This window comes from Callorhinus ursinus, unplaced genomic scaffold (genome assembly GCF_003265705.2).
Source record: "Callorhinus ursinus isolate GAN/ISIS: 27379988/994484 unplaced genomic scaffold, GSC_fseal_2.0 scaffold31, whole genome shotgun sequence".
Lineage (NCBI taxonomy): Eukaryota > Metazoa > Chordata > Mammalia > Carnivora > Otariidae > Callorhinus > Callorhinus ursinus.
This window is the reverse complement of record NW_027397093.1, coordinates 7003103-7025465: the sequence shown is the minus strand read 5'-3', so window position 1 is coordinate 7025465 and position 22363 is coordinate 7003103. Positions and strand designations below refer to the sequence as shown.

The 22363-nt window shown below is 58.8% G+C and overlaps 1 protein-coding gene across 7 annotated transcripts in view; it reads left to right on the top strand.

The window, feature by feature from the left end:
• Positions 1–22363, top strand: part of ZMIZ1 (zinc finger MIZ-type containing 1) — a 232484-nt gene that overhangs the window by 81571 nt on the left and 128550 nt on the right. For 5 of the 7 annotated variants that reach the window (XM_025850356.2, XM_025850358.2, XM_025850361.2 and 2 more), the window contains one exon: positions 5873–5949. The exons of the other annotated variants lie outside the window; for them this stretch is intronic. The gene's annotated coding sequence lies outside the window, so the exon portion shown is untranslated. The remainder of the gene's footprint in view (positions 1–5872; positions 5950–22363) is intronic. 7 annotated transcript variants of the gene reach the window in all.

Sequence of the window (22363 nt, the reverse complement as noted above, 5' to 3'; positions counted from 1 at the left end):
GGATGGATGGATGGATGGATGGATGGATGAATGGAATGAAGGAGCAACCCCCCGAAGTCATTTCTCCATTTTCATTAAGGGGAAACCAATCTCAGATGTTATGAGGGTGGAGAGGGCAGTTCTGGGAGCCCTCCCCTTCTCCAGGTTCTGCCCTTTGGGTCCCCCTCAGGGCCGGGACGTGTCCCCAGGTTTGCTCTGGGCTCCTGGCACCAGAGCTGTCCCCACCTGGAGACATCCGTCAGGGGCCCGCAGCAGACTTGCCAGGCCTACACTTCATTCCTGAGTCCCTGCCGGTCAGTGATGACACTGGCCTACCCTTCCCCCGCTGCTTGCCAAGATTCCACACTGGAGAGAAGGAGGCAGGAAGCCCAGGGGCCTGGGCTGGGCTTCCCTGGGCCTGGGTGTGGGCAGGCTGTCAGAACAGCTCGGAATACTCTCAGAGGAAGTGAAGACAGACAGGATTATTGAACCGAAGGTAGTTCGGGATTCTCGGATAGCCCTACCCAGGAGTTCCCTAGACCCCAAACAACCACTTACTAGGTCTGCTTTCTTATCTGTTCCTTAAGGACACCTGCAGCTACGGCTCTTTGGTGAAAAGCCTCAGGATTTCAGTGTTAACCCTGAGCACTCGGGCCCCCCGAGCCTCCGGGCTCAACTCTGCTATACCTGGAGTGAGTGGACAGGGGTCTCACAGCCAAAGAGATGACCAGTCACCGGATTTTAATTATGCAAGGGGAAGGAAAGAAACAGCATCAAAATGTCTGGAAGTTCAGTGGAACAATCAGGGAGGGCAGCATGGTAGAGGTGATCCATTGGGCATCGAAGGAAGGGGTTCCGATGGGCAGAGACGTTGAAAGTATGGTTGGGGTGAGACAGTGCCCGTTATCTACCATTTTCAGCTTCGTGACCTCTGGTCTCTGCTGGGCATTTCCTCAGCTATAAGATGGACCTTACGGCTCCCTGGTGACAGGATTATGGTGAGGTTGGAGTGGGGCAGCCAGGGCTTCTGGGGCTGCTGAGGAAGGGCCCTAACAGGGGCACCTGGGCGGCTCAGTCGGTGAAGCGTCTGCCTTCGGCTCAGGTCATGATCCTGGAGTCCCGGGATTGAGCCCCACAACCAGGCTCCCTGCTCAGCAGGGAGTCTGCTTCTCCTTCTGCCTCATCCTCCCCCTCCTTGCTGCTCTCTCTCACTTACTGTCTCTCAAATAAATAAATGAAATCTTTAAAAAAAAAAGGGGGGGGCCCTAGCAGACTGGAGAATCTGCGTGTTTATGGCAGGCTGAGTTCTCCCTCCACAGGTACAACAGGTGTGCATGTGCGTGTGTTGGGGGGGCGGTGATTGGCAGCAGGGGTGAGGAGCTGGAGGCCTGGTGCTGGAGCCCTCAACTGCAGGCTCAGAGGGGGCACTGGGGTAGCCCCCAGCCCCACCACACCACGCTGGGGTAGTCCAGCCCCCTCCCTCGGTGGCCTGTGGGTAGGTCCGTGCTCTGGCCCAGTCCTGCGCTTCAAGATTTGCCTGGGGCCTCCCCTGGTCAGGGTTTGGTCAGAGGGACAGTTCAGAGCTGCCCTTTTTCCTCCTGGCCAGCAGGCCCCCAGTTTCCACGGCTTCCGCCGAGGCCCAGGACCCTCAGTCTGGCCCTTCCCCATGGTCCGGCTTCCTCTCCCCCAACCCCCCAGCTTGATGAGGTCAGCGAACATGTATTCCAGGAATGTGGGAGGCGGGGCGGCCAGCCTGGTTTGGATAACCATCGTGGTAAATATTTGCCTAGCTCCTGGAGCCAGTACCGTCCGCCAGGGGAGGGCGAGGGGCCTGTTCCTAGGGTCATGTAAGGAGATGCTTTCCTGGGTGGATCTCTGAGGGAGGGTGAAGCCGTTTCTCCCCAGTGAGCCTGGGAGCTGGGTCTGAGGCCACCCCTCTGTGCAGGGCCCGAGACAGGGCCCCTGGCCCATCTGTAAAATGGGAATAAGAACAGCCCCTGTGGGTAAGGCCAGCGCCATGGGAGCCGGTTCAGGGCAGCTCAGCGAGTGGGCACAGGATAGACCCAGTTTGGGTGGGTCCCATGTGATCATGTTTTGGTCCCAGCTTGGCCACTTATGACCTTGAGGAATCGCCCCCTCCTTCAGACTTTAACAACCATCATTCCCTGACCTGCTCTTTTGTATGTGGCACCTGGACCCACACACCCATTTTGTCTCAAGCCCTCCCAGCCACCAGGGCATTATTAGCAGCATGTGACAGGGGCCCTGAACTCAGGCCCAGAGACGGAGACGCCATCCGGATGGCCACCTGCCCACAGACCACACTGGGCAGCTGGCCCCCTCCCCCGGGTAGCCTGTGGGTAAGTCAGTGCTCTGGCCAACGCAGGGCTCTACAAGGTCAGCCTGCCCGTGGTGGGCTGGTGGGCGAATAGCTGGAGGGGCCACTAGTCCCTGTTTAGAAAGGGGATGAGGACTCAGAGATGCCTAGTGACTTGCCCAAGGTCACCCAACATTAATGGGCAAAGCAAGGATTCCAACCGCCGCTCTGCCCACCCTTGTCCTTGACCTCACCACCAAGGACAGGACTGGGGCTCCAGCCCGGAATGTGGGTTCTGAACCTTGGGCAGCTGTAGAAAACAACCAGTCACTTAGCCACAGGCCTGGAGCCGCAGACACAGAGCCAGCAGGGTGCCTGTCATCCTGGATGCTCCGTGGCACAGGCCCCTCTGCCCTCCAGCGAGCCCCAATCAGCCCTGCATCTCTCTGGGCGAGCCCCAGTCAGCTTGGCCTGGTGCCTCCCCTCAAGCCAACACCCAGGGCCGTGGCATCCCTGCAGGAGGAAGGGATGGGCAGGTGGATGTGTTTGGGAGAATGTATCTGGGTCCTGGGATGCTCCCTACCCCACGGTGACCTTGGCCGTGTTCCCAGACCCAGAGTTGCCACTCTCCAGCTGTGAGACCTCTGGCGATCCTATCCTCCCTCAGAGCTCAGTTTCCTGCTCTGCAGAATGGGCACCCGTTCCTGCCCTGCCCTGCCCCTGGGAGCTCCAGGCAGGCAACGAGAATGAAAGCCTGGTTGGCCTGCGGTCTGCACGCCCCTCTCTGCCCTTGTAGCCTTCGTAGTCAGAGGCTGCCCCTCTGCCAGCTCCTCACCCCCCTCCCTGCCCCTGGAGTGAGAGTCCTGAGCTAAGGATGCCAGGAGAGCCCTCTGGGCAATGGGGTTCCCACCCCGTGGGGCCACTGGGTGAGCCCCACCACCCCCCCCCTTGGCCCTGAGGTTCAGCCCGTGCCCCACCCTGCTGCATGGCACCGAGTGCCTTTGAAGCAGAGAACATTTCCCTGTGGTGGATCTGTGTTGCTTCTGGCGGTGGTCAGTCTGGGAGCAGGCCCGGTGATACCTGGTCCATCTCCCTCCTTCTCCCCCTGGTCTCCAGGGTGCCAAACCCACATAGACTGTGAGCTTCACCTCAGGGGCCCTGGGGCTGGGGCAGTGGGGATGATATCAGCTCCGTGTTCACAGCTCTTCCGCGCCTCTGTGAGCAGTGCCCATCACCGCGGCTGGGGAGCCCGGGTGCCCAGCGCTGTCTCTGAGCTGGTCCTCTGGGAACAGGCCAAGCATGGGTGGGGCAGACAGCCTGCCACACGTGTCATGGCTGTGTTCTTGTTACTTATTAGCTCCTTATTACCTGTGTGACCTCAGGAAGTTATAGAACCTCTCGGCATCATGTGTAAATTGGGGGTGCCCGTTTAGTTTCTGCCTCATAGCATTTACCAAAGGTTAAAGAAATATCCTAGGCAGAACCCCAATATGGACTCATTAAAGGCAGGCCCCCTAGTCCTGTCTCTTTCCCAGACTCACAGGGAAGGGGGGTCATTTCCCAGCCAGGGCCTGAATTTATATCCTGGTGCAGCCCCCACCCTATCTGTGCACTTGCTGTGTGACCTTGGATACGTCTCTTCCCCTCTCTGGTCTGTGTGCCCCTTTGCCCAAGCCCAACAAAGAGCCTGGGGGACTGAGGGCACGTGCGTGTATGCTGTGAGCTGGAGCACCTCTGAGAGGCAGGACGGGCAGGTGTCATTCCTTGGGGCCTGGACGCGGCTCACTGGGTGAGTGAGGGCTTTCCAGCTCCGGCTTTGATCTCAGCTGCCAAAATCATGATTTTCTCTCTGTCAGCGGGTCTGCAGGCCAGCTCACCTTTGGGAAAGGCCTGAGCCGTGGGTGGTGGAGAAGCAGGGCGCTGATTCCAGTTCTGCCCCAGCCACTGACTTGCTGCGTGAGCCTGCAATGGGGGTGGTCACGGCCCCTCTTCAGGCCTCAGATCCCTCCTCTGAGAAATGGGAGAGCCGGAGTCCATGAATACCAGGGCTGTTTTTGTTCCCATGTCAAGAGGTTTAAGAAATTTGCCCAAAGCCACATACTTGGTAAGAGGGGGTGAAACCCAGACCTGAAACAGCCACAGCCCACACTTGTCTTCCTGGGTGTGCCTGCCGCTGCCGAGTGCAGTGGGCCGGGTCCGAGGCCGCCCGCGGCCCCCTGGCATGTGTGGGAGCCCACGACTCATGTGGCCCGCGCACTCCTCCTTCCTCTGTTAGCCATGGGGCTCGCCCCAAGAGGCGCTCAGCCCACAGTCAGGTTTCCCATTTCTTAGAGGACGCACAGCCCCGGAGAAGTATGGCAATTGCCTGGAGCCACCTAGTGAGGCGCCCCCGTCGCTGGGACTGAAATGTGAGGCTCGGGGGCAGGCACCTTGTAGCCAGGACTCCAGAGAGACCCACCTGCTGGGCCTCGGGGTTGGGCTGTCCACGATCCCTACGGGGAGCGGAGCAGAGCGAGGAGTGCTGGTGGCCCTTGAGGAGATGGGCGAGCGGGACCCCTCCCCACCCTGTGAGGGCAGTCATGCCCCAGCAACAGTGGGGGGCAGGGGTGCTCCCTCGCTCTGTCATCTCCCCGAGCCCTGTGCACCAGCAGTTCCGGCCGCTCTGCCTGCTGTCCCCTCTGCTACGAGCCCCACCGTCGCTGGCCTGGCCCCCCTGGAACAGACTCCACACCGCTCTCCCTGCCTCCTCCTGTCCCTCCCGAGCCCTTCACCCCCCGCAGCCACGGGATCTTCTCAAACCAGAACTAGGGTCATGTCCCTCAGCTGTTCAGACCCTCCTGGGGCTCCTGTCCACCTCTCAGTGATTGGCCATCCACCTGACCCCCACCCGCCCCACCTCTCCTTCCCTCACCACCCCTACCACCCACCCACTCTCAACTCCTCTGCCTGAATCCAGGCTTTCTTCCCTGCTTTCAAGTCTTCTCATAGAGTGTTCCCTCTGCCTGGAATGCTGTTCCATGCATCTTGGCCTGCCTCTCTCTGGCTCATCCTTCAACTTTACTTCCCCAGGGAGGCTCCCCTGAACCTTGAGTCTGGGTTGTGTAGTGCCTGTAACTCGTTCTTTCTGGCAGATGCCTCTTCTAGTTAGGTAGTGTCTAATTATCACAATCCCCGCAAGGACAGGGGCCACCATCCTAGTCACAGGATGGTGGTTCAGGGTTTCTGGAGCAAATGAGTGAATGCCGAGTGCTTCCATCACCCTATGTCCTCAGATGCTCCTAGAGACCCTGAGAGAGATTGTGATCCACCTGTCAATTTGACAGGTGAGGCCAGAAGCATATCCACATAGCTGGTAACTGGCTGATGTGGGGCACTGGGGGGCTGCTGACTCAGGGCACCCCATCCTTGTGCCCCTCGGCCTCTCAGTCCCTCTGAGTCTCTGCCTGTCAAATGGGGATGACTGGGTTTTGCTGGCAGTAAACTTTCCAGTAGGTGGGCGGGTGGGCGGTGGCGGCCCAGTCAGTTCCAGGCCCTGCAGCGAGGGGCCCCACTGACCACCCCTTCCTATTGCAACAGGATGGAACTGGAGTGAGGCGGAGGGGCTGAGCACTGCTGACCAGACGTGGGACGCTGGTGGTTCGCGGGTCGCTGAGGTAGGTGTGCAGCGGGGCTTGTGGGGACAGCCTTGGCCCGGATGCTTGGAGAAGGGGTAGGCATGTCCTGAGTGGGGAGCGGGTGCTGGCCCCGGCATCCTGCCTGCACCTTTGCCTGGGCCTCCATCCTCATGGGTGGCATGGGGTGCAGCCAGGCTGAGACCTCCTCGGCCCCCGAAAGGGCCCCCAGAGGCCTCTAAGGCCTGACCTTTCTCTAGAGTGGCTGCCAGGGCAGCGGGTGGTGGAATGCAGCAGGTTTGGTGTCCCCAGCCTTGACCCAGCAGCTCCGTCTGTACCATTCAGCCTCATGGCCCATGGGCCCCATCTGCTGAGCAACATGGCGGCCACGCAGGAAGAGGCCTGGGTGAGCAGAGAGGCCTGTTTGCTGGAAGTTGTGGCTGCCTGCCCCCTTCTCTGCCACAGACACACCCAGGCGCACACAGGTCTCTGGGCTCTGGAGTCAGAGTGATTGCGTTCAAATCCTGGCTTTGCCACTTGTCCACCATGACCTTGTGTGGTTTCTTGGGGCCTCGATTTCCCCATGTGCAGAAGAGGGAGGGGTTCACAGCACCTGCCCCCACAGGTGCGCCTGCGCACCTGATACCAGTATGCGTGCAGGAGGATAGGTCAGCATTCTTGTCCAGGATGCGGGGACCCTTCCTTCTTTCTGGACACCTCGGTTCCCACCAGCCCCTCCTCCCTGAGCACGCATCAATGCCAGAATGGACACAAACTGGTCATCCACCATAATGAGAGTCTTGGGGCTCCCCGGGGAGCTGCTGAGAGTAGCTGGAGCCAGAAGGTCCTGGGGTTGAGCCTCCCGGCCCTGCACTGGCCTGGACACTGGCGTGTCTCATCACAGAGTGTCATTTCAGGGTTGATCACACTTGGCCCCGTGTCAGAGGGTGACCTGTGTAATCCCTCTTTACTCTGTGGCTCCCAACCCAGAGATGAGAGGCCCTCACAAAAGTGCTGACTTGGGCCAGGGCCCTTTGTCCCAAGGCTCTGGGGCCCAGCCAGGGGAGGCAGAGTCTTTGCTCTGGCATGAGGCCTCGCCCAGTCATCTCCCTGCTGCCCTCAGCTCCTCTCCTGAGGCCCCTTGTGCTCCCAGGTGCCCCGACACAGGGCCGGGTGAGCCCTGGGATGCTCCACACTACTGTCGGGCTCTGGAACCAGGGAGCAGGAGATCCCAGCTCCCTGCTATCAGCTCATGACCTTGGGCTGGTCCTTTCACTCCTGTGAGAGTGAAGCCAGTATTCTCATCTGAAAATGAGGGTAATTATACCAACACTGCTGAGAAGGCCATTATGGGGGTGCTTGGAAGCCTGAAATATTTTTAAACGTTAGAGCTTAGTGAGAGTCTACTGTGTACCAGGCACTATGCTGCTTAAATACATATTTCTCCCAGCAGTAATCCCGTGAGGAGGTGTGTTTAGTGCCTCGTTCTCCAGAGGCTCAAAGTGGTTAAGAAACCCATAGAGCTGTAAGTATTGGCATGGGGATTTGAACCATGGAATTAAGTGGTCCACGATGCCATAGAGACCAGGGGCTGAGCCACTGGCAGGCCCAAGGTGGGTGCTCAGGAACCCAACTCCCTTTCTGCCTGGCGCCTTTGCCCGGCCCTCTAAGCCTGGCTGCCCTCGGGAGCCAGAGGGTGGCCCCCGAAGTCTGGCAGCCGCCCCTCCCCAGAGGGCCTGCCAGCAACTCGATAAGGCTAGGGGAACCCACTGCTAATTGTGGGGTAACCTCTGAAATTCTCCTTCACGGTGGGTTCTCTTTTCGGATGTTTTTCAAGGTAATTCATTCCCTTTCCAGAAATTGCCAGTGGCAGAGCATTAGGCAGCTGGTAATTAATCATAGGAGAGGCTTGGAGTTTAGTCTTTAAAAAGAAAAAAAAGAGAGAAGGAAGACTAGAAAGCCTTGATGGAAAAAGAAAGGAAAGGAAACCACTCCAAGGCAAGGGTGGTAATCAATACCTCAGTGTCCTAGAAACGGCGGGGGGCGGGGTGGCCGCCAGGCCGCCCCTCCCTTTTCTCCTGGGGATGACAGATGCTCAGCGCCTGCGGCGTACGTGAGCTCTACCTTTCGCCTGCTGCTCCTTGGGCCACTTGGAGCAAGGCACTGCCTCTCCTTGGACTCAGCTCTGCCGCCTGTAAAATGGGTGAAGGGCAGGTGTCAGACTAGAAAAGAAGACTAAATGATTTGTTCCCTGCATCCTGGTGCCCGGCACAGGGTCGTTGCCCAGCTGATATTTTATTAACTGAGTGAGGGAGTGAATGAACGAATGATTTTCTTGGTCCTCATTAGCTGTCACAGTCGAGGAGATGGTACTGGCTCTAGGACATTGTTTCTCTAGTTTTGTTATAATTCAGAGTGACAGCCGGAGTGAGGGACCAGCTCTGTTGCTTTGCAAACTCCTGATAAAAGGACACTCTTGCCCAGCAGACTCTGGTCGGCAGAGCTCAGGCCCTTCAGTGGCAACCACGCTGTCTCCCTGGCATCCTCGGGTTCAACTTGCCAAGAGTCTGAGCTGTCTGGAGATTTTTTTTTTTTTTTTTTGAGTTGCCTTCTGGGTGGATAGTGAGTTCCTCATCACCAAAAGTATGCGAGCTGGGACTGCACAGGGCACTCAGGCAGCAGACTGGGCGGGGGTGGGGGGCGCTCAGAGCATTCCTGAGTTTGAGAGAGAACATGAGGTTCTCCAGGGTGGACACAGGGGAGGCTGGACCAGCAGACAGGGGGGCCCCTTCCCAGAGGTCCCCTCGGGCGGGCTGGAGGAGGCCGCTGAGAAGGGGGGGTGGTGGCCGTGCAGGACACCTACGCTTTGGTGCTTATTCCCTCTGGGGGTAAGGAGGGGGGTGTGTGTGTGTCTCTCTCTGTCTCTTTCTAGATGGTTCTCTATGTGCGTGTGCCTCTCTCCTGCCCAGCTCCCCTGTCTTCTCACATGGGCAGCCCCACTCTGCCTCCTTAGTTCACCCACTTTCTCCCTGTCCAGTCACATCCACAGCTCCCCCTGGAGCTCCCTCTGGAACTTCTTTCTGAGCCCCAGGACCTTCTCACGTCTGCTCTCCTTACCCTCAGAGGCACCCCTAGCCAGGCGTCCCCGCCGACATCTGCTCTGTGTCATCGCCTCTCTCGTCCCCAGGACTGAGCAGACCTGAGAATTCCCGGACTTCCAACCTGCCGCCCTTGGCCTTGTTCTTTCAGCTCTGGCAGCGCCCTGCTCCCTCTCACCCTGCTCTTTGGAGGGATCCGAGCCAGTGCCCCCCACTCCCAGCCTCAGGGGTGGCGCACTGTGTGTGGCCCGTCCCCAGTGCCCCGCCGTGCCACCCTGTGCTGTCCTGGGCACATGGGCCTCTGGCCACAGGCGAAAGCAGGGAAGTGAGAGGGGGCCTGTGGCCACTAACAGGGGCACTTGGAACCTGGCATTTCCCTCCAGCGCTCATAAAACTGCGACTATTATTAGAAGTGAGGTGTCCAGGAGCTGGCTGCCTGGCGGGAGCCCGTGTATGCTCAGGAAGGAATAAGCTGTCCTCTCTGGAGGGGAGCAGGAAGCAGAGGGTGGACTCCCAGAGAACCACGGGCCGGAGGGTCTCCAAGGCCGGCGGAGTAGGCCGGTGTGTTCTGGTGGCCAGGCGCCTCCATTCCGCTGGACACCCTCTGGGAGCTCCCTCGGTCCCCGTCCCTGGCCAGTCAGTCTTCCTGGGAGCAGCTGCGGACCCCTCCTGGTGTCGGAAGCCACCGCCATCTGCCCCCTCCTCCTCGCATGGCCCTATCACACCCCAGCTATCTGCCAGCTTCACTGCGCCACCCCCTCCCCATCTTCGTCACACGTCCCCACGGCCACACCTTTTCTCCTGCACTTCCTTCTGCCTCGAGAGCCCTCCACCCTTGTTGCTGCGCAGCCTGAACCTTTTGGAGCCTTCCTCAAGCCCTGCTTCCTCCGCAAGGTCAGACGTGGCCTTCTGCCCCACCCCCACCCCCAGGCCCCACGGCCTCCACTCCCCAGAGGCCCTGGTCATTTCCTCCCTGAACTCTTCTGAACTCGAAACCCTCCTTATGCTCTTAGGCCCTTCAGAGTGCTCACCAGACGGCCTACCACCTCGTCTTTTCTTTTGTCTTGATTATGTATCGGAAGGATGACATACTGGCTCATTTGCACTCTGTTTTCCTTTGAAACCTGGTGTGTATTTAATACCCACACCACATGCAGACTCGTGTTCAGTTGCCACGTGTGGTTTCCTCATTTGCAGGGGGGGAAACTGAGGCTGGGGAAGGAAATCTTGCAGATGAGAATCGGCAGTGAGCACCTTCTCTGTAGGCCAGGCTGCCACCATCCTGCCATTCAAAATAGGACAGGGGCATGCCACACTGGTTATAAAGGTAAACTGAGGCAGGCAGGACTGTGGCCAGTACCTAGGCAACCAGACCTCAAGAGGAATGGAGGGAACGTGTTATGAGTTCCATTCCCCTCATAATGGGTTCCAGTGTTCCTGGTGCTTCCCTACCTAATCCCCAAACAGCCCTAGACCAAGGGGACAGTCACAGGCTGTGCCTCATGGGGATCAGCGCTGCCCCTCATCACTCCAGACACAGCATGCAGCCTAGAACACTGGGGTTCAAGGGGTGAGAGCACCCAGCTCCTCCCAGGAAGAGAGGATACCCCTGTCCTCCCCTCCCTCCCACACCACCCAGGCTGCAGTCTGAACTGCAGAAGGGCCCAAAGTGTGTGTTCCTGGGAACCCGGAGGATTCCCACAGGGTGGGGAGATGCCTGGGGCGGGGCTGGCTGCGGGAGCGGGAGGAGGGAATTGTCTCCCCAGAGCCTGGCCCCACCCCTGCCAGCCTGGAGAGACCTCTCAGGAGCGCACAGGCAGCAGAATAGCCCCTCAGGAGCCAATTTTTGCCTTTAGTACCCGCAGCCGCCTCCAGCTGCACTTTGCAGCCTCCTCCGCTGACAGTCGGACTCTGGTTTGCCTCTGGTCAGGCATCATGGCAGGAAGTCTTGGAAGGTTCAGGTGCTGGGCTTGTCCTCCTCCCAGCTGGAGCCACTGCCCAAGGAGGACCCCCTTCAGAGGGGCTACCTCCTCCCGCCCGCTGGGGGCTGCTGAGCTTGTGTGGGCTGAGCTAGCCCAGTGAGACACATCTGTCTCCTCCTTTAGCCCCACGCGCCCTTGGCTTTTCCTCGTGTCTGCCCCTCCAAGCCAGCCACCTGCTGGCTCTCCTGCTGGACCGGAAGCGTCTCGAAGGCTCAGGGCAGACCGAACCGTGTCCCAGGCCCAGTTCCTGGCGCGCCTGTGCTGAACAACAGCAAGCCAGCAGGTGCTCAGCCTGTGTGCCCTCGGCTCTCTCTCCGGATGGCGAGGAGATTTTATCTGGTTTGCCGGTTCTCAATGGACAGGCTGGGCTGTGTTAAGAAGGATTCTGAGGCTGTGCGTAGGCTCTCTGTGGCAGATGTGTTGTGTGCTGCCTGCTACATGTTTGTCCTTTCAGCCCCAGCTCCCTGGGCATCGGGTCTAGCTGTCAGGTGTCTCAGGTCTGGGCTGTGGCCAGTGGGGGCACAGGAAGGAGACAGTGACCTCAGTGGGGTCCTGCAGGTGTCCGTCTGCCGGGGCTACTGGGCAAACTGCCCCAAGAAGCTTCCAGAGCCCTGGGGTTATGGGCACCACATAACTCCCAGAGAGCTGACTGGGGAGCAGTAGCCCTAGGCCCCCCAGTCTGGTTAATGGGAATCTGTGGAAGCTTTTCCCTCACATCTGTCTTTCCTGTTAAGTGCTTCTCGCCCTTGTTCAGTTCTGGTTTGGGAAGCAGCACATCTTGCCTCACAGCTGTTTGGGACCCTCCACTGCTTCTCTGAGGCTCTTTGGGGGCCTCTTTTGGAGACTGTGGGAGCATCTCTGCTTCATAACCCCCATGGAATGCTCCCATGCTGCCCCCTCCGTCTGGCCCACACTCTGGTTGGCCGGTGAGACAGCCTAGTGTGGGACAGCTCTCACTGGGTGGCCCCTGGTGAGCTCTCTCTCAGCCCCACCCCGAGCCAGACTCCCCACCACAGCCAGCCCCTAGACCCTTGTCCTTGTCACCACCTGGGGAGCCAGCCCCCAGACCCCCGTCCTTGTCACCGCCTGGGGAGCCAGCCCCCTGCGCCCCCACCATCTCTGTCCCCAACAGATGCCCTCTCAGCCGAGGCTCCTGGCCACCCTCTGTCCAGCAGCTCCAGGGTGGCCAAGGGTTGAGTCAGGAGAACTTTGATGAACTAAAACCTGTAAATAATCCAAAGCATTTTTCTCTGCTTGTGGAAGAAACACAATAAAAACCCTTGCATCCTTTAGCCAGCTTAGCCTGTCCCCAGTCATAGCTCCAGGAGGGCTGGTCAGGGTCATCCCATGCCTGCCGGGAGCTCCTCTCACTGCTGCTTGCACACCTCCACCGCTGGAGAGCTCACCACCTCACATAAGGGTTTGTGCATGCATGTGAATTTCAGTGTGGGCAGGGGCGCAGTGTGACATGTGGTTAAAGCATGGGTTTCAGGAACAGATGGTTCAGGGTTCAAGACCTTGCTCTGCTACCTATCAACTGGGTGAGTCTGGACAAGTTACTACATCTCTAATGCCCTCTGTTAGGTTATAGGTGAGGAAAATCTATAAACGGGGAGAAGCCTGCTTGCAAGGGGTGCCATGGGGCAGATAGGCAGAATAGCTGCGTGGCACCAGTCTTCTCTGGAAATGGAAGATAGATGCCCTCAGGGAGCTGCCTCCCACCCCTCAGGACTGGAACATCTGCCCGAGGTTGGCACCGAGTCTGGTACCCAGATACTTCCCTCCCCAGGGATACTGGCCTCCCAGGTGCTCTCGGGAGCTCTCCTGTGGAAACTCTCAGGATGGCACTTCAAGATGGAGGAGACACAGTACTTCCCCAAAGTGCCAACGTCACCAGGGGCACTGGTTCAAATGCAGATTCTCAGGCCTCTCTCTTGAAGTCTGCTTCTGTGGGTCTGGGACCCAGGGCTCTGAATTTGTAACCAGTGCGCCATGATCAGGCCAGTCTGGGACACACTGAGGCCTGTAACGGGGAGCTGGCCTAGAGCTTGGGCCCTGGACAGTGTCACAGCCTCACCAATTGAATTGGGACAAAGCTGTCCATCCCTGGGGCTGAGTTTTCTCACGAATATATCAGGGGTTCCGGTGATCTCTAAAGGCTCTTCCTGCTCTTTTAAGTCCGTGCTAGTCAGAAGGACATTCCCTGGGGGTCCTCTCTGCCAGGATCCCTGAGGCAGACCTCTGGGCTGCAGCCCCATTCCTTCAGGCCACAGGGCACTTGGGTCATCAGCCGCCTGCCAGCCCCCAGAGCCCCAGGGACAGAAAAGCTATTCCCTGGGCGCGATGTGCCACTGAGTGGCAGTTCCCGTGGGCGTTCCAGGAGGCCTTTAGATCATCAGGCATCTACCGAGTCCACTCAGATCTGCAGTCTCTTCTGGAAGCTGAGAAGGACCACTAACATGGAGCTGGCCAAGGGAGGCAGTTTGGAGTGAGGTCATCTGGCTCCTCTGAGGGGCACTGGAGCTTTATTAGTTAGCATACATGGAAGCCTGGAGTGTCAGAACTAGAGGGGGGCCCTGTGGAGCCCCTTCCTTTTATAGATGGGGAAACTGAGGCCCTGGGTGGAAAATGACTTGCTAGGTCACCCAGGGAGAAGTGAGCTGCAGTGCTGGAACCCAGAATTCTTGGCTTAGAGACTGGTCTCCGGACAGTGCCTGGCCACCTACCACACCTCTCCTTGGGCCATCTGTCTGGGATGGATGGCTCCACCGGGGCCTGAGCCCTACACCAGCCTCTGCAGCTCCTAGGAAGAAATGGGGCCATGTCAGGACAGGGACCAAGGGGCTGCCTGCTCCTGAACACTGGGCCCTTCTTTGACCTGCACTGTCAGCCTAAATCAACAGCCCCTGCTCGGCTCCCAGCCCTCCCACCCCAGCCAGGACAGCTCCCATGGAAAATTTCCAGGAATATCCACGCTGAGGGCAACATGATCCAGAAATGAAAAAGGCTCTCGTTCCCTGGCTCCCTCCCATTTTCCACTCGCTGGTGCTCAAGGGAGTTAATAAGCAGAGGTGAAAACGCCGGCCCTATCCTAATGAGACCTTGTTGGAGGCGGCTCGGGCCTGGCAGAGGAGGAATTATTCACCATTGGGGCGTTCACCCTGCCCACCCCCCACCTGGGATAATGTCAGGACCTGGGGCACAGAGTCTGGGCTGTGCTGTCACTCAGATGAGGGACCGGGGCTCCTCCGACCACTGGCATCCAGCTTGCATGGCCAGCCTTGGGTGTGGGCCGGGGTGGGCAGCTCAATCTCCTCCCTGGGCCAGGAGCCCAACCAGGCCCTCTGTTCCCACCCGGCGCCTGGTACGGGACCCACCTTGAGTGCTTTACATAAGCCAGCCCCTCCTCCCCCACACTCTCCATCTGTAGTCAGTAAGGCAGCAGTATTTAGTAGTCACCTACTGTTTGCATGGATCTGTGCTCAGCTCTTGGGGAGATAAGGCAACAGAAGACCCTATGCTAGCCCCCAGGTTGGCACAGTCTAGGCCAAGGATCGCCCGCAAGGAGGAGGATTAGTCACCCACAGTGCCCTGGGGCCAGGAAGGTGTGAGATCAAGGAGAAAGAGGCCTTGGGAAGTGTGAGATATGGAAGACTTCCTGGAAGAGGCTGGTTGGAGCAGAATGACACTCTAAGAATTTCAAGGATGTCAGGTGGGGCTGAAGGAAAGACAGGAAAAGCACAGCCTCAGGTCAGGGTATAGCCCCCACCAGGACCCTGGATGAGTGCCTGCTGTGTATGTGAATGTACATGCAGCGTGAGCTCCTGCTTGGGATCGGGGGGGCGGGGAGGTGACCAGGGTGATGGCATTTGTACCAGATCACCAGTGGCCACACACCTGGGCCCTCTCCTGTGGCCCCTGGAGCTGGCTCTGAGGCAGCCCTGGGCTTAGGCCTGGTGCCCTGTGGGCCATACGCCTATCGAGTGAACGAGCGCGCAGACTAGCTGTCCCTTCATTGTTGGGGGGCGCTCTTGCGTGCAGGTGGCATGAAGAGTACACGGCATTCGCTTGGCTGTCTGAGGAGAGAGAACCCAGGTCACAGCGGAGACAAGGAGATGGGGGCCAGGCCAGGGGGCCGGGCGCAGAGCCCAGAGCAGCCCAGAGTACTTCCTCCAAACCCGGGCTGGGTAATGCCAGCCGGGGGCCCAGGGTGAGGACACAGTGGGCAAAGACACGCAGGGCCAGCTGCAGCGCAATGGGAGCCTCCCAGGGCACACTGGTACACGCACTCGGAACGCACCCCAGACAGATCCACCCATCCTAGAGCCTTTGGGACAGGAGGAGATGCCTACCCGTTTCACACCTGTCACTAAACGGCAGAGGACAGGGGAGCCACAGGGCCCTCAGTCAGTACGAATCACGAGAGCAGCCACCCTGCCGGCAGGGAGTACAGCCTCCCGCTCGGTCGTGACGCCCTTTGAGGTGGGGGCCAGCGCCATCTCCATGTAATGGATGAGGGAAACTGAGGCGCAGGGGGTTAGGAAAACAAAATCTCCGGGGGGCAAAGCCAGGTCAGGAACTCATGCTGTCTGACCCTGACTCCCCCGTGGTGCTCATCCTGCCCAGCCCTGACTGCCCACATGTGGAGCATCTTTCTGACACAAAGAAGGAAGATGCCAAGTCTGAACCATCATTTGAAATCTTCCATTATCCATCAGTACACGGGTCCTTCTGGTGCCTTCCCAGCTCTGTGGGAAGATAACACCCAGTGGTTAGAGAATGGGCCCTTCCCCTGAATTGGTCTTTTGTAATGCAAGTAAATTATCTGCCAGCCTTTGGTGCCCGGCAGTTTGATAGTTCAGGTGTTTAAATGGTCATGACTGTGTGGCCAGCCCGGGGAGGAGGCGTGGGTCAGATGGCAGATTCAACAGGAATTAAAGGCACTTAATGTCAGTGCAATAGGACTTTTCTAAATCTGCCCACTCTGCATGAAGAATGAGCTGACCAGGGACACCAGGCCCCCTCCCCACCCCACCCCGGGAGCTGGTACACAGTTCCCTGAGGCTGGGCCATGCTGGACCCTCTTGGCTCTCTCTGTCAGAGGGGGTTTGGCTGCGGAGCTTCCAGGAGGTGGCTGGAGCTTGGTGGCTGTGAGTGCAGAAGAGGATGTAAAGGGTCAGGGGACAGCCTGTGTGTCCTAGTTGCCAGCAAATCCCTCAGGCCCCGAGGATAACCTGCTTTTTTAGGGGTTAGCGGAAGGGTCTTCTGGAGAGTATTAGGAAGAAATTTAAGAATAGACCTTGATCAGCAAACAGAGAGAGAAGTGACTTGCCCAGGGTCACGCAGCCAGGATTTAAGACCCAGTCCTTGCTGTTGATCACTGTGATATTGCCGTGTATGTGTGTGTGTGCATGCGTGCACACGCGCACGTGAGTGTTTTGAGGGAGTCTTAATGATCATTAGCACCTGCCCCATATATTTTATACACATTATCTAATTTAATCTTCATAAACTGTATTTAGCAAATGAGTAAGCTGTGGGACAGAGACGTTAAGTCATATGGTCACATAGCCCTTGGGAAATGGGGTCAGAACTTGAACCCAGCTCCGTCTGACTTTTAAGCCTTAGCCCAGCCAGACCCAAGGCCCAGAGCACGTGCTATGGGCATTGCCAGGGGAGAGCCCCTGCCAACCAGGACGATCAGAGGTGGCTTCCTAGAGATAGGCTGGTTTTGTCTCCGACAGACCAGGTATCTTGAACCTTCAGGTCCCAAGCTGCGTAAGGCCCAGTCACCTGACCTCCCAGAGGCTCTTCCTCTTGGTCATAAAATGAGAAGAAAAAGGCCTGCTTGCCGGGGCTCAGGAGGACTACTAGGCAGGTGGTGAGTGTGTTCACCAGGTTCACCTGGGGTAGCTGAAGTGGCCGACGTAGCCGTGGGTGAGGCCTGCTGGGATCAGGGCCCAGAGCCCTTCCTAGCGTCAACTTGCAGCCAGGGGGGCTCGGCTTCAGGGCGGCCACGGGGCGGGGTAGGGAAAGGCCAAGACAAAGTAGATGGAACGGGATGAGTGAAGACAAAGGGCACGGCCAGTCCCCGCACCCTGTTGTTGGCTGCAGAGAGGTGATTGGGAGCAGTGGCACAAGGCCCGGTGGCTCACACTCTCCGATGGGTAGTGAGGAGCCAGCAGAGACATTGACCTATAGAACGACACAGCGTGTCACTTCTCACTGAACTGTCACTGAAATGCAGCGTGTCAGAGTCCAGAGACAGAAGGTGGTCAGGTAGTGGCTCTGCTGCCCTGGGTGTTGTCAGGGAAGGGGTGCCCATGTCGGGGAGCCCTGCTGTTGCTGAGATGTCCTTCTGCACATCTGGGCTTTAAAATGCAAGACCGATGGGTGCAAGGGTTGGAAGAGGCCAATGAGTTCCTTCAGAAATGGGGCTGGGATGGAGAGAGGTACACAGAAGGCGCATACACACAGAGGTACCCGCTAAATGTGACATTCCAGAGACATGGCATGTGAGGGGCCAACAGATCCCACCTCCTCTACAGAGGGGAAACCGAGGCCCGGGGACAGGAAGGGGCTTGTTCAAAGGGACCCCGGACATCAGAGATGAGCACAGATGCTTCCTTGCACTCCCGTCCTCCCTGGTTGTGGTGGTGGGGGGGTTGCCACCTCCCGTTCTGTCTAACCTTCTTCCCCAGGCCTCCCCCTGAGCACGAGCTGGGGCAAGCCTGGAAGGGACAAGGGTCAGCATGCTTCACCCGAGGCACCTTGCTAAGCCTCAGAGGGCACAGAGCAAGGGGGTTCCTCACAGGACACGGTGGGGTGGCTCGGGGCTCCGCAGCCTGTATTTCTCGGTTCCTAGACACCAGCCTTGCAGCACCTGGACAGGGAAGGAGGGCACCAGTGGCAGCCAGTCTTCCCAGAAGAGTCTGCCAGGGCTTAGAGCTTGTGCATCTGCAGCAAGCTCTGTGAGTCTGCCCCACGGCCACCTCCGTACCCCTTACTGGCCCTGGCTCCCTGTCCTCCCCGTGTGGCCCTCCCTGTCACACTCCTCCTTCCACTCTCTGTGGCTCTTTCACGCACCTATTCCTGTCTGTCTCCTTCCGTGGCTCTCTTGTGTGTGTCCTGCCCAGGGCAGTGGCTCCGCACAACTGCAGGGGGAGCCCTTCCACAGATGCTCTCTGTCTGTGGGCCTCTTCCTGACTCTCTCGGTGCTAGATTGTCTCTTGGCGCCTCCCTAACGTGTGCCCTCTTTCTTACTGGGTCCCTTGCTGGTTTTTTCTCAGTCTCTTATTTTCCCTCTCTGGGTGTGTACCTGCTTGTGTGTGTTGCCACCACCCCCCCCATAGGTATGTGTGCACACATGGTATCTGCCCCTCTGCGGGCTGGGTGCAGGTTCCTCCCCGCTCCTGAAGGCACAGCGTGGCTCCCTGCAGGCCAGCCAGCAGGAGGGCAGCCTGGAGCTCAAGCCCCGAGCACCCACCCCCTTGGCAACCTTTGTGCTGTCCGTGCCGGGAAGGTTCTGTGTCCGTGTCTACAGTCGGCCTCCCTGGCCCAGCTCGCACGACTCCTGGGAGCCACTGCAAGCCTGGCCATCACTCGCCTGGAAAGTGGCTCCCGTTTGGGTACAGGAGTGCTCTGGATGGGAAGAAGAAGGGAGGGGATAGTTGGTGAAAAAAGCCAAACAAGCAGGGGATTATGATCCCTGAAAATGTGCCCTTTGTCTAAGGCTGGAAGGTGGCCAGAGAGGGAGCAGTGGGGCCCGGGGAGGGCGCTGTGCAGAAGGGCCCGGGCGGCGGGGGGGGGAGGGGGCGGCCACAACGGGATGGGGTGCTGCTCGGCCCCGCGGACCCGGCCAGCCAGGATGTGTGTCGTCTTCCCCTCGAAACATCATAGATACGTGGCTAATGGGAAGAGCTTCCGGGTCTCTCCAAACCCACAGTGTGAGCTGAGCCTCCTGCCCGACCAGTCCCCCATCAGTCATTCAGCGGACATTTATTTGGCACCGCCTGTGTACCAGCACTCATCTGAGTGTGTGGGAAATGTCAGTGAGCAGGAGACCAGGCCCCTGTCCTCACGGAAGTGACCTTCTAGCAGGGGGAGAAAGAGCGTAGACGTTTCGAGCGCCAAGGCCTTCATGACAATCCCCCTGCCCAGTTGTGCAGCAGGCAGCGGGCTGTGGTCTGTGAGGGCCTCCTGGGTCCCCTGGCACTGGCCTCCTCCCTGCCAGCGCAGCCCAAGGCTTTCAGTGACCCCGGGCTGAAGGTACAGCCCTGCTGCAGGCAGCAGTCCGTTTGCCAGGAATTTCCAGAGGCACCTGGAGAGGGCAGGGGCCCCTAGGACCTGTGTGGCCCAGAGACTTTCAGCCAGCCGGGCTAGGGCAGTTTCAGACAGCAAGGAACAGAGCTGAGAGCGGCCCCGGGAAGGGGTGCAGAGAGGAGTGCTGCAGGGCCGCACAAGGCCCCCAGCTCTGTGGTGGCCCACTGCCTGACCCTAGAGAGGCTCCCAAACTCCGCTCTGCCTCAGTGTCCTCATCTGTCAGATGTGAAGGTCAGACAGCTCACCCAGGCTTATTCTGGGCTGAATGTGATCACAGCACCTGGCTTCTAGGCCCGTGGCAGAGGTCATCCGTCAGTACCATCATGGGGGCACAGGCCCGCTTTGCCAGGGGACTCCTTTGGGAATCTGCCCATCTGGTTAGAGGGGTTAAAGGTCATTCTTTCTTCGCCAATAATCTGGTGGCATGGGGAAGCCTCTTCTTTCTGTGGGCCTCAGTCTCCCCTTCTGTCCGTCAAGGGAGGAGGCTCGCTGACATGGGAGCCAGGGATTGCGGTTTGTGGAGTGGGGTCACGGGTGCATCAGCTGCTAACAAGACCATATCAGCTGCCAGGCGTCTGTGGCCAGAGCTGTTCCGGAGTGAGGCCGCTTGGGGATCCCATGGGGTCCCTCTGGGGCCCTGGAGCTCCCCCAGGCCTGCCGGGGGCTCCCATCTGCAGCAAGGCCTGGAACTTCTCTCCTCACACCGCCAGCCGGCTGGGGGAGCACAGGCTGCTCACAGCGCCTGGCAGGGACCAGTAAATTGAAAACATGATGTTTCCTGTCAGAGGCCAGTGCGGGGCTGGACTCGGTGTGGCCTTGGAAAGCTGGCCTCGCTCTCAGGAAGCCCTGCTCCCCACAGCCCCGCCGCAAAAACAGTGGAAAAGTGAAACCTTTTCAAGTCCGTGTTTCCACTGTAAACAGGGGATGAAAGCTGGCCCCTGGCCTCCTGGCGCTGCTCAGCCGGTCCCTCCGCCCTGCGCCAGCCTGCCCAGTCTTTGCACCTCAGCTGCCCCCTCTGCCCCAGACAGCATCCCTCCGATCAGAGAAGCCCCGTCCCCCTAATCCTGAGGACTTCCAACTGTAGATCAAGCAACCGTCCTCAGTACCCATCTCGTGAGGTGAGAAGGACGAGGGGCGGACACCAGGGCACAGAGAGGGACAGGACTCGCCCAAGGTCACACAGCAAAGTGAGGGCAGCTCTAGTGCTCTCCTTCCTGCCTACAGTGGCTTTACAGGGCCTGCAGGCCCCGGGGGAGGCTCTGGTGGGATGGGTGCGCATGCCTGCGCTCAGCCCCTGCCTCCTGCAGCCAGGGCTCCTTCAACTTTGTCCTGCAGATGAAGAGCCTCACGCGAGTAGCGTTTAGTGGAAGTGACTTCTTTCTTTTCAACTCTCAGAATGTCCTTTTCTCCTTGTTGTAAAAGTAACACGCACTTGTTGTGGAAAGTCTGGAAGTCACATAAAAGTTGAAAGAAGAAAAATAAAAGCTGTCCATAATCCTCCCAACCACTGGTCATCCTGATCAACATTCTGGAGTATTTTTTTCTGGTCACTTCATAATTTTCCTTCTCCTTTGGACTTATGTCATGAGCGGGTTTCAGGGTGATTCGGTGTTCCTAGAAAACGTGATTCTTCATGGCCCTGTGGGAGGGGCCATTAAGTACCCCCCTTCACAGGTCTGTTGGGGCCCCTGGCCTGCATGTGATGTGGCATTGGTGGGGGCACGCTGGGGAGAGGCCCCAACCCTGCAGTTCATGGTGAAGATGCCCTGGCCTGGACCCCGGGCTGGGGAACCCGGGTGGCTCTGATTTGCCATGCGACTGTGGGCCTGTCTGACCTGCCTCCCCATCTGTGAAATGGGCACATGGGCTCCACCAAGTCCTCGTGGCTAGTCAGCCTGCCACCCAGGCCCTGCTTGCCAGCTGCCTACAGGCAGAGATTCGTTCCTTTGGACAGTCCAGCGTTGAGTGCCTACTATGTGCTGGTGTGGGCACATCGACTTGACAAGAGGCCCCTGTTCCCAGTCTTCTTCTCCCACAGTTGTGCCGCCCACACTCCCGCCCCTTCTAAACCTCAGGCTCTCCAGGCCCTCCTCCTTGCCAACCCCTCAGCAGGCGGGGGCTGGAGCCCAGCTGGGGTCCCAGGAGGAGCCATCTCCGGCCCCACCCCCATCTGCCAACGTCCTTGGTGGCCCTTAAGACAGCTTTATGGAGGACGGATGGAGGCTGTCTCCCTCCTGGCAGGTTTATTTCTTCATTTTTCAAGCCTTGCTCTGATTTTTCCATGTCGGCTTCCCTGGTCCCCCCCACCCCTCCCTCTGCATGCTTCCCCGCCCTCCCCCTCCAGTCCTTCAGCCCAGCCAGGAGAGAGGGCCACTGGCCTCCAAGGTGATTGAATTATTGGGGTGGGGGGAGACAGGCCAGGGTTTTCTGCGTGAGTGCTTTTGGCTTCCTGCCCTTGGAGAGGGGCTGGAGGAGGGGTGCGACTAGCAGTGACTGTGGGCCGTGGGTTTCCCAGACAGCCCTGCTCGCTCCCGTCTGGGCCACAGATGAGCGCTGCCACTGATGGTGTGGGCGGCCGGAGGCCACTGCCCCTATGCCCGGCCCAGCCCAGCCCAGCCCTGCTCAGGCCTCAGTTTCACCTCCGACTGAATGGGCAGGTCTCTATCCGGGTGAAGAGAGGAAGGAGAGGCGTGAGGGCAGCCTCGAGCCCTGACTCCCATGGGAGGATCTCTTACGTATCAGCTATCCGTGCTGCGGACCCGGGACCCAGGATGAGGAAGAGAAGGAGGTTCTAAACGCCTAATGTGTGCCAGTGTGTGTGCCAGGCACGCTCACATGCGTAACTTCACGTCAACCTCCCCTCTGAATAGTAGCTCAAAGATAGGTGGCGACAGGTATGCGTTCCGGCCTTGTTTTTACGGCTGAGAAATGTGCCTGCTAGAACCTCCTCCTGCTGACCCACAGACTCGTAGACGACCGGGGGCTCTGTCTGGGCCTTTTCAGGTTCTCCAGGGAGAGCAGAAGACCAGACACTTGAAAGGGACCCAATAAATG